The sequence below is a fragment of the Grammomys surdaster genome, unplaced genomic scaffold, assembly GCF_004785775.1.
Source record: "Grammomys surdaster isolate TR1022 unplaced genomic scaffold, NIH_TR_1.0 126158, whole genome shotgun sequence".
NCBI classification, from domain to species: domain Eukaryota; kingdom Metazoa; phylum Chordata; class Mammalia; order Rodentia; family Muridae; genus Grammomys; species Grammomys surdaster.
The window spans coordinates 3,606,994-3,621,126 of NW_021620966.1; the positions used below are offsets into that span (position 1 = coordinate 3,606,994).

The window sequence follows — 14,133 nt, forward strand, 5'->3', positions numbered from 1 at the left end:
ATAATAGCCTTTAAAAAGGTACTACGGTACATTGGAGAGATGACTAAGTAGTTAATGACACTGCCTTGCTCTTTCAGAAAACCCACATCCAAGTTTTAGCACCTATGTGGCAGCTCAGAGCTGTCTGTAACTCTAGTACCAGGGCATGTGATGGATTATTCTGATCTCCACAGCACCAGGCATGCAAGAAGTACAGAAAGCAAAACACACATACAAAACACACACAAACATTACATAAAAATAAATCCTTTAAAATTTATACAGTAATATTTTGTCTTTCCCTGGACTTCAAAGTATGAGAGCAGTTTCTTTATCCCGTGTGTGTTAGACCCGGAGTGTGATCACAGAGACACAGAGACTCCTAATTGCCTAATGACTCAAGCCTTCCACTTTCTCCTAGGAAGGTAGGGGGAATCCTTTCTTGACTTGATATTCCTTAGAACATGGTTTCTTTTTAGTATACATTTTTTGTAATTAACATATAATTACATCATTTCTCTTTTTTCCTTTCTATCCTCCAACTCCTCCCATGTATCCCCCTTGTTCTCTCTTAAATCCACACCTTAAGAAAAATTGTGTGTGTATGTGTGTGTGTGTGTGTGTATTCCTAAATATATAAATACAATTTGCTCAGTACATATAATGTTACTTGTAAGTTTTTAGGGCTGATCATTTGGTAATAGATGATCAATTAGTATGCTCTTCCCCAGAGAAGATTATTTCTTCCACTCTCAGGATTCCCATAGTTCTTTGTTTAAGGTTGAGGGCTTCTGAGAGGCCCCCTTCTGCGTGGCATGTTTACTGATATCATTCTTATTTAGGTCTTAGTAATTCATGGTTCTTTATCAGCTCCCTTCTCAAGTAGGGTTTTAGAATTAACCATGAATGATAGATGCCTAACCCATATCCTCTAAAGCCATGGATACCCTCATTAACATTCAGCTTCCTCTTGGCTTTGCCCCCAGTCCATCATACTTAACTGGGTCCCTGCTTCATAAAGTCTGGTTTGAAAACATTTACTTTATTCACCACAAATCATTAAAATGTGGTACACTGCAGACTCTGGGGCTTGGTCCAAACATCTGGCATCCTAATAGCTAGAGATGAGAGGAGTGCTCAGGAATGTCTTGGACTGAGAATGTGTTTCAAGTAATGGGGCACGGAAGCCCACTATAGTTATGCCGCAGTATCCTTGAGGGATTGGTTCCAGGTCCTCCATGGATACCCAAATCTGCCTAATCTAAAATCCAAGCATTTGCATATACCCTCCACATACTCTAGATCATCTGGAGATGATTTAAATGTAAATGTTATGTAAACAGTTACTACATTGCATTCTTTTGGGAACATTGACAAGGAATGATCTGTATGTTTGCAGTGCAGAGTCAACCATCCTGGGCTTGACTATACAATGCATGAAACCATCAAACAAGGAGCATTTACAGAATGAGAGCCTATAAATGGCAGAAGGCTGTGACATGGGGCACATTCACATTGCTTATTGTAATGAATCAGCACAGTATTCTACATGGGCAGAGTCATGTTTTGCCATTGGTAGCTTTCTGCATACCTCCCCCACCTCATGTCATCTTTCCATGCATGGTTGACTGCAGATGTTGACTGTAGATGTGGAGCCTTCAGGTTGTGGGGCAATCAGTTCTCTAGGAGATGAAGAAGGTGCTGTACCCAACCAGACACTTGTGTGCTTGTTACTTTGCACCAGCCCATAGGCAGCTCCCAGTGGATGTTGATTGTTATTCTCCTTACAAATGCTACTTCCTTTACAACCCACTCAAACAAGAAGCTGGAAATAGAGCTCCTTGTCATGTCACAGTCGTAATACAGTTTCTGCTACACTAAAATGCCTCTTCTAAGTTGTAGTGTTGCTTCTGCTACACTAAATGCCTCTTCTCAGCTTCCAACAGTAGAATCTATAGAGAGTGACACAGAATTTCTTAATTATTCTTTAAAAAGAAAAGCAAATTATAACATATAAAGTCCACTATTCTGGTACAGTAAGTAGTTTTTCCTTATTTTCAGGGAATATATTACAAGACCCTTAGGGAATACTGAAAAAATTCTGGTCACACCAAGCCCAGTATATATGTTTTTCCCCCTACCCCTATTTCACCTATGAAAAAAATATTTATAGATTTGCACAATAAAAAATTAACAGCAATGACTCATAATTAAGCAGAACAACATGTTATAATAAAAACTATATGAATGAGGTCACTCTCAAAATATTTTAATATCATCTTCCTTCTTAGACAGATATAGACAGTAAAGTATCCATGTGATGAATTGCTATAAATGGGGGATATGGTTGGATGTTTTTGATATAGTGCTAGGCTAGTAGGATATAAATACTGTGAGGCTGGGGATTGCTTCTCTGAGAACAGAGCCTGCTACTCAGTGACTAATCAGTGGGCAGGATCTATAGTGTGAATTCAAAGATAATGCTATTCTTATCCACAAAGGGTGGGATGGAGTCAAACAGTATGAGATTCCATCACGTTACTTAACAACAGTGGACAATGTAAACCTTAAACACATTGCTTATTTCTAGGTTTTTCCATCTAACATTTTTTGACCCCAGTTGACCACAAGTAGCTGACACTATGCAAGAAGAAACTATGGATAAGAAGGATTACTGGAGTCTCCTCACTCCATTCTGGGCATTTGTGAGCATCATTGGCTGGAAGAATGGACTTTCTCATATGGTTCTCAGTCTTTCTCTTGGAATTACACTTAGAACTCTTTTCTTACTCTTTTTGTGAACTGCGAGTTTTTGATTGTATCATCTGTTGGATGTGTGAGATGGATCTCAAACAATTAATTTACACTGTAGATATAGACACTCAGTTACCTGCTGACTCTTGTGTAATACAAGATGGACACTGAAGAATTGCTGTCTTCCCTAGAGGCAGCCTGCTCCTACCTAGTCAGCCAATACTTTCTCCCCCTACCCCATTAAAGCAATTGAATCCGAACAGTGGCAACAGGTGTGGGGGACTCAGGTATAATTGAGATGAGGCAGGAGAAAGGAGAGAAGGGATATTATGTGAGGAACAGAAGTGTTTTAAAAATATACTCAAGAAATCAGTGATAATGGAAATGTTGCTGTACTTCTTTCTCAAATTTCAATTCCCTATTCCTGATCCCAGCGTCTGCACCACTATTTATAGGCATCCCCTTCAAAATGAGCTGGGGCGGGGTGAGGGTGGGGAGGGTGGGGGTGGGTAGCTTTCTGTTCCAGGTGGAATAAATCACCAAATTTATTATTATTTAAACTCTCTTAAGCATACCGGAGTGCCAAATGCAAAGCTCTACAAACTGGCAAAGGCTTTTTATGGAGGGCTATAAATATTGTGGAATCTGTCAGGATTTATAAATTCCAAATAGATGTAAATGCACATTTTACTGGAAGGGGTCAGATTTACAAAGATCATACCTTTATTTGAAATTGACTTTTAAAATATGGTCACTTCAACACCCGTGAGCATGCAACCATCTGCATAACCTCTAACGTGGATGCTACCACCTTTCTCCTGACTGGAGCACCTTCACCTGTGGCCAGAAGTGTGGGGACAAAGGAAGGTGGGTTTGTTGGATACACTGGAGGGAAAAACCATACATTAGTATTAACTGTTGGTGGAAGACAGCATTTATTCACCTTTAGCTTCCATATGCAAAGATACTCAGATAGAGGTCAAAGGATTGGGACCAAAGGAAGGGGAGGCATATCAGTCTGATTCTGGGGATGCATAAATACTAACAAGCCACTCCTTAAAAAGGCTGTTGAAGACATCTGTCTAAAAGGCATTCACCCATTCCTGGAATGGTAAATTAAAGGTCATGTCAATAACCCTACCCCCATTCAGTTTGCTAAAGCACTTTGCATATCTTGTCATTCCTCCCTCAGAGTAGAGGGAATCAAGCATAGAAAAGTGTTAGGAAACTTGCCAAAATCACTTGAAGAGTGTAAGAAGCAGAGCCAGCTAGAACCCCTGATATCTACAGCCAAGGCTCCTCTTAAACCTTGCCTAAAAGCAGTGCTGACCCATCATGAGAAAATGCCCAAGACTCAATTAGTTGCTTTTAATTTTTTAATTTTGAAAGGCAGTGTAAGATTTTGTTTTAGATTGAATGAGCATCTTAGACACCTTGAAATAAGAAACCTGGTCTAAAGATGCTTGAGACTCACTTGGAAAGGGAATGGAATGGCAGTGAAAGGCAGATGGAAGGAGATAACTGGGTGGGAGAGGAGATCAGAAAGGGAGTAGGGGTTTCGGGGTTTGGTGTGAGGAGGGGTGGGGGATGGCCAGATGGCTGTGAGAATGAATGGAAATCTGCAATGGAGGAGGGGGTAGAGGGCATCTCCAGGAAGAAATGAAGACTTGAGATAGAGGAGGCACCCAAGAATCAATGCAGGTGTTCTATCTAACCTGCACTCACAGAATTGAGGATGTGCAGCCTGGCGAGGCTGCCTCCTGTGGCCAGGCAGGAACTCTGGTCAATCAATAGGGACAACAACCTGCCCGCAAAACTTTTCACCCAAAATTTATCCTGTCTACAAGAAATGCAAGGATTTGGGATGGAGCAGAGACTGAAGAAATCGCTAAACAATAACCAACCCATTTTGAGATCCATTCCATGTTCAAACACCAATCCCTGACACTATTAATGATACTCTGATATGCTTGCGGACAGGAGTCTAGCATGGCTGTCCTCTAAGAGGTTCCACCCACCAACTGATTCAGACAGAGGCATACACCCACAGCCAAACAATGAATGGAGCTTGAGGAGTTTTATGGAAGAACAGGAGGAAGAATTGTGGCCTCTAAGGGGATAGGAATTCTACAGGAAGACCAGGAAGACCAGAAGAATCAGCTAACCTGGACTCTTGGGGCTCTCAGAGACCAAACCACCAACCAAAGAACATACACAGACTGGACCTAGGCCTTACTGCACGTGTGTAACAGATGTGCAGCTTGGTCTTCATGTGGGTCCTAAACAACTGGAGCTGGGGCTATCCCAAAAGCTGTTGTTGTCTGCATGTGTGATGTGTTCTTCTACTTAGGCTGCCTTGTCTGGCCTCAGTGGGAGAAGAAGGACCTAGCTTTACAGAGACTTGGATTGCCAGGGTGAGGGGGATACCCTGGGAGGCTCCCACCTGCTCAGAGGAGAAGGAGAAGGGATATAGGGGAAGAATTATGGGAGGGTGTGAAAAGGAGGAGCCAGTGAGCAGAATGTAAACTGAATGAATAAATAAATAAATAAATTTAATAAAAAATGCTAAGGGTTCCGGAGACAAATAACAACAACAACAACAACAACAGCAAAAACAACCACAAAAGAAACCTGGCTTAGCTTCACGAGATATATCCGCTTTCACTTATTCAAGCCCCTCTTAAGCTAAGTAACACCTTTGTTTCCTAAAGAGCCAGTGCCATGGGCAGCATCCTTTGAGATTCTTTGCTTTATGTTACTCTTAGAATGGTAAGCATTCGAGGTTCAGAAGGCGCCTCATGCTTCTAGTTTAGTCGTTTCATAAAGACATGACCACAGAAAGCCTGGGTTTGTAATTTGTCTTTTGGGAAGTGGTGCCTTTCCCCTTGGCCTCAACAGCATAGCCAGCTCTGTGTGAAGACTGACAAAACATGATTTCTCATAGCTCCACGCAGATCTGATGTTTCAGAAAGATGAGAAGAAGTTTTATATGTTCAACAATTCATATCGATTGCCCACTATATGACTGTATTAGAGGGGCTTGTCTGGATTCCTAAGATAGCAGTGAGCAAATTCTGATCCTTTCTTTCTGTGATGTTTTCATCCCAGGTGGAGGAGATGTACTAAGCCAATAAGTATGCAGTGCTGTGTAGTGCTCTGTGGTGATAGGGACTGTGGGAAAATGAAGCCAACTGAAGGAGAGCGCCCTTGGGGGAGGGATGTTGATTGTAATTTTATCCTGCGAGGTCAGAGAAGGTCTCACTGATAACATGACATTTGAGCAGATTAAGAACAATTTGTAATTTACACAGGGGATCATCAGAAGAGGTGACCAGAATGACAGGTTTGTCCTTCATCTGACTCTACTCTTAGGGGTATTTTCAGCAGCACAGCAATTTATTGCAATCGATGGGTAAACAAATCATCTGAAGTGGGAATCTACACCAAATGATTGCTGATACCAAAATAAATAAATAAATGAATAAAAATAAAATAAACCTATCCACACTTCCCCTTATTTCATAGCACTCGTCCTCTGTGAGGGGATTGATGGTTTAGTAGCTATTAACATAATTTACCCAGAGACAGTGACGCCAGGAGAAAATTAACAGAGGATGAAATAAAGAGAGAGTAGGTGAGAGAGAAACAAAACAAAGACAGCCAAAGGAATCAAAAATCTTACCGGCCCCAATAGAGCTGAAAGAAAGATTATATGCTAAAATATTTAGTGTAAATATTTCACGTGGATGTGATCTGTAATACTGTTGTTACAGAGAATTATCGGTATGAAAACAATTCTTGTTAAAAGGATTAGGTTAATTAAATTTTAGACTACTCCAACTCCACCCTAATCTCTTCTAATAACATCAAGAATAAAATTTATGTAAGAAAATGCAACTTTTCCCTACTTACGAAAACAAAGACCATTTCTTGCTATTAAATCTCACAGATGCAGGAATCAACATTGTAAGGTTACTCCCAGGCCGGGAAGGCAGCCTTAAGTACTTCTTAATTTAAGATCCTTTGTCTATGGGAAAGTAGAAAAGATGTGTGACTATGTAGATAGTATTTACACCACTATGAGGTGTTTAAATAATTAAACTGATTTCACTATTAAATATTTTTATAACAATTAGAACATCACATGTGATACTTGCTTTCATTTTTAAAACATTAATATTTTACCTCTGGGATAATTGAAATTACTTATTAATTAGCGATGTGTTGGCACAGTGTAATGTTGTTATTTTTTCTTAATGCACTTTCAAAATTCGAAGAACAAGTACAGTTGCTGATATTGGCTCCCTATTCCAGTGGATGGAGGCCCTTTTCTTCTCCAGATTGGTATTTTGAAAGACCATTTTTTTCATCTAAGCTCTGTGAGGCCTTTCGGAGTTAAAAAGAAATCTTACATGCACAGCATTGCTGTAATCTTTGATGGACTATCAGCACAACTTTTTCTCTCAGGGATTTACCTATCAGCAAACAACTGGGAATTACAGTTGGAAATGGAAACGGTACTCAGGGCCGATTTGTTGGTTGATGCTACTCTAAGTTACAAGCTGAACAGCACGTGCTTGCAGGAGGCTGTAAGAAACATTTGGGTTTACACTAAAAACCATCTTGAAAAACAGAGCTACTGACATTTGTGTCTGGCTAATCTTTACTCATATTGACCCTTGAAAAGTCAAACATACAAAAGCCAGAAGTAGCACTGTGGGATGGCCCGCCCAGTCTGTTGCTACTGTGTTTCAGAAATAGACTTCACTAGCTATCTGTCAATTTAAGACCTTTAAAAAGATTCCAGAACTGGCAAATTCACAGAGGAACCATGATCCTAGAGTATGCTCTAACTGCTAGGTTGTGGCACCATCTTAGGCAGACACCTCTTCTACTTTGACTTGTCTCCCTGGGAGTCCATCAGGCTCCCAAGTTCATAGAGGCTGGTGATTGACATCTTTATATAATAGTTGTAACTGTTGGAATTTTTCCCAGCCCCTTCTTGGAACTTCTCTGTCTCAACATTCTTCTACCTCAGGTGATTTCATGACTCACACATGGAGGATCCAGGTTTTATGGCTTTTCTGAAGACATTAAGATGTCCCTGAAATATAACAGGAGACTCAGGCTGTTCTGAGCTTCCCTCTTTTGGTCCAGCAGCTCTACTGCTGGCATTTGGAAGAAGCAAAAAGAAGTTAGAAACAGAGTAGTAAGATCCAAGAGAGAGGACATCTTTACCAGAAGACAGCAGGACATTTATCATTACCACCAAGATGGACACACTTTCAAGCCCTGGTGAGCACAGACATAGAGGAAAGCCCCATAAGGTAGCATTACTCTTTGCCCCAAGCTCATTAAGAAATAAAGCGTTATGACCCCTGCAAACAGCAGTTTTTTTAGTTGAGATTAGTAAATTGAGATTGCTAATTGAGATTAGTAAAACTGGGGAGTTAATACACTGGGTCTTAATGTAGGGTGTGTTTATGACAGTATAGCTTGTTATACTCTGAGTCTTCCAGACGTTAGATATACAGAACCTTTGGAACAAAATCATCTATGTATTTTTAAGTGTATGAGTCTCAGAATATAGCACTTCAAGAATAGTAGGAGACAAAAGAGTTTGTTTTTATAATGTTGTTTCTTGAGAAAAGGGCCTTCCTGGATAGCACAGGCTGTCCTGGAAATAAATATCTACGTAGCTTAGGCTGGCCTCAAACTCATGATCCTTCTGACTCAGCCTCCAAAATTGTTAGTTTTATAACTTTGGAGTTTAAAAGTGATTGCTTTATTTTCTAAGGAAGCCCTTTGTTCATGGTGGAGTTTCTTCTCCAGGGCAGGCATAAGCTTTAAGTCTGATTGAAGTTACAGCTTGTTTCAATCTGTTCTCTGACAGTACTAACACTGTGTGGACATTTTCACTCAAAAAAGAAAGTCAGGATAGCTTAACCTTTCCATAGTGAGAATACTGGAAGCCACATCACAGATTGTGGGCCATAATAGACACCTGAACAAATCTCTGCAGAAGATTATGTTCAGGACTTTCAAACTGGTGAAGGTCACAGGGGTCAAGCAGACACATTTCTAAAAAAGAGCCAAATGTGCTCCTCCATCACAAGCCTCACAAATGAATTCCTGCATGGCAACCTAAACCAATGTTTCCCATGTTCTGGGGAGGAACAAAATATTAACAGAACCAAGCCAAAAGGAAAGGGAATGTCTATAGTTAAACATTGTAATAAAGCAATATGGTGTATGGGGGTTGGAAAAAGGCTTTTAAAAAATTACTGTCTTAAAAATGAACAAATATTGGGTGAACTATTTTTTTTATATATGTAACCAGAACAGAACTACAAAATAGTTATAGCTCAAGAGGGCAGAGGACACTTCAGTAAGAGCAGTTTAAGGGAAACAAGGGGCAATAAGACACAACGCAGTGAGTGGCGCCATCCTGAAGACACTGTAAGAGAAGGCTGGCTTGAGCTGAAAGCTCTGGTGTGATGCTCAAAACCATGTTCTTTCTTTTCTTATGTGAGACAAAGGTCCAAGTCCATCTGAAGCAAGTTTTCTGGAGGCCACCAGGTGTGAGAGAATTTGAGAGGACCAATATTATCCTTTGATGATCATAAGGAGAGAGAAGAGATTCCTAATTTTCAGACTTCCAAAAGAATTGACTTGCAGTCTAAAATCTCCACACATCTCATGGATTTCAATCTCTTCCAAACTCTTTCCTTGCTTACTTGATACTAATTAAACAAGGATATTCACTTTTAAAGGGGGATTGTGAAGAACATGGGAATAACAACATGGCAAGAGTGGTGGGGTGCAGATTACACAATGAACAAGCACTATTCATACCCCCAGAAACAGCACTCTGTCCCTACAGGTAAACAGAGGTATGGATACCACAGTGCAACTACCAGAGTGTCTCACTTCCTAGTAGACAATTAAATCTAATTTTACATAACAATCAATATTTTATTCAGTAACACACAGAAGTTCCTTTCAAGCACTCTCAGAAAAAAAAAAACACAAAGATATTTCATGCTTGGGGCAGTTCTGTGGTGGGTGTTGTACTAAAACCCACATGATGGAGGAGGAGGAATTTGAGGCTCCACAGCAACATGATATTTTGCAGCCTGTTTCTGCCTCTGCTTGTTTCATACAAATCATCTTCAGAAGTAAGAGTCTATTTATCCCAACATCAAATCACTAGTCAGCAAACAAACAAACAAACAAACAAAAAAACAAAAAACAAACAAACAAACAAAAAAAACCAGTTGCCTCTGACCCTTTGACAATCTTGGTAGTTCTCCACAGAATAAGGCATGAAACCTGGAACCCAGCCACACCTTGACTCCTGTTGCCCTCACTGGTGTTCATCCTCATGGTAATGGGATTTGATTACCTTCATAATATTGATCTCTACCCTCTACCCCCAGGGTGTCTGATATTTTATCTCTGAGGATACATTGGCATTTTTATGGCAGTCATCAGGGAAACATGTTTATTAAATTGTAAAGTGATCGGGATGTCTAAATTCAGGAATGCTGGACTTGATATTCTCACTGGACAAATGGTAGAGTTAAGCTTGCACATTCAGTGACCTTTTTAAAAAGAGACTATTTCCTTTTAATCTTCAGCTTCCAAAGACTCTGTAGAGTCCAAAGCAGTTGTCCATCTGTACATCTGTCTTTTACTCACTCACTCACTCACTCACTCACTCACTCACTCATTCATTTGATATTTATGTTTGTATGCGTCACACTGTGGAATACTAAGAGAGAAACACAGTCCCTACTTCAGCGAGGATTCCAGTTTAGTTGGGAAGGCAGACTCTTAAAAAAATCAATAATTATAATAAATAAAACCAATTACTTCAAGAAGGGATAATATGGTTTCAGTTTCATGGAAGAAAATAGGGTCAAAGTCACTTGATCAAGGTCAATGGGAAGAGTTCTTATAAAGCAGTGGTTCTCAACCTTCCTAATGATATGACACATTAGCTGAGCTCCTCATGTTGTGGTGACCACCCACCCATAAAATTATTTACTTGTTACTTTATAACTGTAAATTTGCTACTATACAGGATATCTGTTATGAGAATCTCCGAAGGGATGAGACCCATGGGCCATGGGTTGAGATCCACTGTTTTAGAAGAGCATACTTAACACAAAACATAAAAGAAAAAAATGTTCAGTAAGAGAGAGAGAGAGAGAGAGAGAGAGAGAGAGAGAGAGAGAGAGAGATCTTAGTAGACAAAGAGATAGCAAATGTCAGGCCTGAGCATGGAGGGAACATGGAGATCTGCAGCAACCACAGAGAAGTGATTGCTGTAACTAGATATTTGGTGGTCATTTTTACTGAGTTGTGAAATACTAGACTTGAAATTGTAAGGTGATCAGGATGTCTAAATTCAGAAATGCTGGATTTGATATTCTCATTGGACAAATGGTAGAGTTAAGCTTACATATTGTTCACTGTGTGTTCAACACTATTCTAAATGCTTACATTAACACTTTGGGATCTTCCTAACAGTAATAGAGGTAGATACTGTGTGTCTATTGTTTTGTAGATACTGAAACAGAAGCACAAATCATTTAAGGAGCTTGCTCAGAATCACAGAGTTACTAACCCTCACACTGATTTTATAACCCAATTAGTCAATGGAGTCAAACGTGAAACTGCTGAGCTGTATGCTGTTGTCCCTGTCTCTCTCTCCCTCCATCTTCAGGATCATGAGTCAGTATGAGTCTGGACCCCCAGGACAGATATAGTCAATTCCTGAGACGTTAGCTTAAGAAGATATTTGAAACTGAGGATGGATGAGGATGCTGATGGTGGAAGAATCATTGGGATGAGGACTGTGTCCTGGTCAGTTCAATGGCCAATGCTTGTTTGTTAGCTTCAAGGATACTATTTACCTCTTCCTGGAAAAACATCTTCTCAACAAATGCATATGCCTCATTCTTTACTTTTTAAAAAATATTTTATAAAAAATTTTATTTTACGTATATGGGTATTTTCCTGCATGCACATGCATGTGCATCACATGCATTTCTGGGGCCATGAACATCCTGGAACAGGAATTACAGACAGTTGTGAGCTGCTGTGTTGTTGCTGGGAATTGAACCCAGGTCCTCTGCCAAAGCAACCAACACTCTTAACTGCTGAGCCCTTACTTCAGCCCCTTATTCTTTCCTTTTTAAATTGATTTGAGTAGAGCAATTCTAGAATAATTGAGATGTTAAAATACACAAAGGGTAAATTTTCATTTTAAAACAATTGGTTTTTCTTTGGTATTAGGGGAAGATTCTCTCTAGCAAACCATTAATGCCTGGTGAGTAAAATCACAGTACAGTGTTTGCTAAAGGGAAAGAAAAACCATGTAAAGATAAACTGTCTATAAATGTACCTTTCCTTTATTAGTTTACTTAGAGCTATGAGAAAATGAGCAACCCTCCTTCAAAAGAAAATTCTGAAAAAAATCCATATGATCATTTAAAGTGGAATTACAGTAAGGGGTTAAAGTGAAATGATGGTAACTTTTATTCACCTGATATAATTGTCCTCTCAGAGGATTACTGCCTCAATCTGCTCACTTAGTCCTAGTTCTGGAATCTTCTAGCCTCCAGACAATCTTATTTATGTCTAGAATGTTTTCAGCCTCTGAGATTTGCTGCTGAATAAGCTCACCCTTTCTTGTTCCTTCTGAACTCTGGCTGGCTGGTTCAACTCAGCTGTTCTGGCTCAAAACTCCTCTCCAAGCTGACTGACTCAATCTGGCTTCTTTCTCCTCCTCTCACTTTTTGCGCTGCTTAGCCTCAAACTAATTCTAGCATGGAATTCTGCCCGGGATTAAACTTTCATACTGATTTTTCTCCTAATCATAGCTAGTGCTTTTAGTCTCCCAGGATCTTGTCCTTGTTGCTTCCTTTACATGTTCTTCTTTCTTCGGGTCCTTAAAATTAAGATTTCCTCATGGTTCAATCTTTTGATATTTTTGCTTTTATTTCTCATGCATTTCTTAGATAATTCATGCTGTAGCTTTAACTGTCGCTTATACTTCCATGACCCTATGATTCTGTCTCTAGTTCTTAGTTCCCATATGAGTTTCAGAAATATCTATTCAACTACCTATCTGAATATCATCAAAATTCTGATTCATTCATAGGAACTCCAAACACAACATATTGAAAAGTTAACTTTTCTTCTTTCCTTCTCTTCTCCGTCCTGGAAATTAGATGTAGTAGATTGAATGTAAAGTAGTCTCCAATGTGAACATGATACTGTTTTGATAGGTTGTGGAACAATTAGCTGGAAGCATCCATATTTTATTATTTGATCTTTTTGTATACTCTTGGCTATACATGCAATTTGACCAGTTACCTTACAGTGTCTAGCATGGTGGATTCCTTCCCTTAAAGTATAAGCCAAGATAAACCCTTTCTTCCTTAAGTTGTACCTTGTACCTTGCTTACAACGATGATGAATGTGATTAATACAATTGTTCAAGCAAGGATGGGTTGACTTGGATTGTATTCCCACTAAAGATATTTAATCTGAATCCAGCAATGAGGAATTATCAGACAAACAAAACTGAGGAGGCTTTCAACCAATGAACTGCTCTTATAAAAAGTAATTCCTCGTGAAAGATAGAGGAGCAGGGCCAGATGCCAGATTTACAGAGATTAAACAGGTCTGATGCTAATGCCACTCCTCCTCCCCAAAACAATTCTGCTATTCAAACCTTTAAGGAGACATGTGATAGAAGTAGAAGAGTGGTTGAGTATTACATGACAACAGAAGGTCCATATTAATTTTCCAGTTGAGGTGGTATAATTATAATTATGTAGGAGCATGTCACCACTTGTGAAAGATTACTGGGCATTAGGATGACAACTTGTGCTCAAGTGATTCTGTGAAAAAATAGCTGTTTATATCATATGCACAACTTCTGTACATTTGAGATGTAGACAAACACAATAATAGTCATTATGTATCAAGCCAGGAAATCAAATTCATAATTTTAAAAATAAAGCATCAGTATTAAAAGGAATCCCCCCCAACAAACCAGTAGCCTATATTTCAAAATGTGTAAGAAATAGTTGATGAGGTCAGTCCCTTTCTTCCAAGGATTACATTTTGTCTTGAGCTGGGTTCAATATGATGTACTTGTTAAGTCCTTACATGACACTCAGGGCCATCTGGACCACACTTCCATTGGATTGATATGCTGCTTCTTGATAACTGAGGCTCCTGTCTGATTGGCTTTTGTTTAAATTCAGCTCTACCACTTTTTCACTCTGGAATGCTTCACAAGCTAGTTTTTCAAACCCCAATTTTGTCCTTTTTAAAAATCAATGACAGTCTGTCCTTTATGATGTCAACTTGACAAAACAG

At 39.4% G+C, this 14,133-nt stretch overlaps 1 protein-coding gene across 7 annotated transcripts in view; it reads right to left on the bottom strand.

Annotated features, from left to right (window-relative positions):
• Nucleotides 1-14,133, bottom strand: part of Ntng1 (netrin G1) — a 338,851-nt gene that overhangs the window by 146,738 nt on the left and 177,980 nt on the right. The gene's annotated exons all lie outside the window — the stretch shown is intronic.